Genomic DNA, 2,303 nt, shown 5'->3' with positions numbered 1-2,303 from the left:
CTGGGTAGCTGGGTGTGGCCAAGAAGTGACTACAACCTTGTCCCTTGTCAGCTCTACTAAATACCTAGAAATTCTTATACAACATACAAATACACTTGTAGAAACATGAATAACCTTTCTTAAGGGGCGGAGGCATTGTCTAGTGTACTGTAGGAAGTTTAGCAACATCCCTGGCCTTCACCTACTAGGTGCCAGCAGCACATTCCTAATGTGACAACCAAAAATTTGTCTAGGCATTGCAGAATGTCCTCTAGGGATTCAATCAACCCTAGGTAAGAACAATTGCTATGAAAGGAACACCAGGTTGAGGGTGAGGATACCTGGGATCTAAGCATTGCTCAGGACTCCCTGGGTGGCACAAATTGTTAAGCACTCTACTGCCAGCCAACACGTTGGTGGTTCAAACCTACCCAGATGTGCCTCAGAAGACAGGCCTGATGATCTGCTTCCAGAAACTCACAGCCTTAAAAATCCTAAGGCAGTTCTACTTTGAACACATAGGGTCACCATGAGCCAGAATCTACTCAGTGGCAACTAACGACAGGCACAGTTCTGCCCCTCACTTGCTGTATACACCTCAGTAAGTTACTTTACCTCCCTGGGCCTCAATGTGCTTATCCATTAGATGGATGAATGGATGAGTGGGTGGGTGGGGGATGGATGGATGGATACCTAGATAGACAAACAGACAGAAAAGCATCTGCCATTGAATTGACTCTGACTCATGGTGACCTTATATACAACAAAATGAAATGTTACCCAGTCCTGCATTATCCTCATGACTAGTGATATATTTGAGTCCATCAGTGCAGCTATTGTGCCAATCCATCTCACCAATCCATCTCCTTCACCCTCACTGGACCTCTGCTTCACCCAATAAGATGCTGTTCTCCAATGACTTATCTCTCCTGATGACATGGCCAAAGCAAGCAAGTCAGAGAATGTTCTATGGTGATCCATAAGGTTTTCATTGGCTAATTTTCAGAAGTAGATCATCATCAGGCTTTTCTTGCTAGTCTGTCATAGTGTGGAAGCTCTGCTGAAACCTGCCCACCAATGTTGACCCTGCTGATATTTGAAGTACAGGTGGCATAGCTTCTAGCATCACAGCAGTTTGCAAGCCATATTTATCACTTACCTCTCAGAGCTGTTATGTGAGCCAAACAAAACAAGATGCAGAAAGTGCTACGGAAAAGAGAAGGCTCTGTGGGTCTCCCAGTTCCACTCTCACAAATGTCCTTATTTTCTCAGGTGTTGGAAACGCAGCTTCAAGAAATTGAGTGGTGAGAAGGAATAACAAAGGAGAATTAACATGAGTGATTTTAACATGGACTAAACATGCCCCTTCATTCTTTCATTCAGCAACAAGATGGCATGCATTGTTATTATCCTCATTTTTCAGGTGAGAAACTGAAATCCCAAAAATGTTCATAACTGAATCCAGGCCATCTGTCTCCAAGACCTACGTAAATTCCACTGATTCCCCTAGAAATAAATAATCCACTTTAGAGGGACAGAAACAGGAAGTACTAAGTAAGGAGCACCCACTGTGCCAAATGTTGCAATATATGTGTTTCTTTCATCCTCATGACCATGTTGAAAAAGAGAGAATAGCCCCATCTTGCAGCTGACAGAACTAGGCACAGAAAGGTTAAGTAATTTGCCCAAAGTTATCCAACCAGATTTTAACCCAGTATTGGCCATGTCCTTTTTGCACACACTCAAAGCAGAACAAAATCGGGACAAAACAAATGCTGCACGAGAAATCATTCGGTCTAGACCAATGTGAAAGTCATGTAAAGGTTATAAGCAAACATCTCAAGAGAAGACAGACACCCCAGATGCCCAGCTGAGAGCACAGCTGATCAGACACCTCTGTTGGAGCTTCAGAGATCTCCACCGCTACAGCTGCCTGGTTTGACCTGTCAGACCCACCACCATGAATGTTCACAGACAGCAGAATGGAACACTGCAAAGTTCCCTGCCAACCCCTCCTTATGGCTGGCCATTCTTGGCCCCACTTTCTCACTGTCTCTCCCTCTCAAAAGTCTGTTCATGTCTTGCTCCTCAGTTTCTTTTATTTTTTCTTTTTAATATTTTATTCACACCGAGATAGTTCTGGCAATAAACAAACAATTACAACTGGTTAAAAAGGAAACAGACAAGTTTTCTAGTAGATTTCTAACTTACCAAGGTCTTAAACTTTTGTTTATGATTTGGGAACCTGGAACTCAGCATGAATTGCTCACATAGACCCATTTGTGACTAGACATAAACGTTCAGAGTATTTTAATGTGGAAAGT

The sequence above is a fragment of the Orycteropus afer genome, unplaced genomic scaffold (genome assembly GCF_000298275.1).
Source record: "Orycteropus afer afer isolate SDZICR_OR568_19922 unplaced genomic scaffold, OryAfe1.0 scaffold00470, whole genome shotgun sequence".
In the NCBI taxonomy this organism is placed as follows: domain Eukaryota; kingdom Metazoa; phylum Chordata; class Mammalia; order Tubulidentata; family Orycteropodidae; genus Orycteropus; species Orycteropus afer.
Note: the sequence above shows the minus strand (reverse complement) of the source record.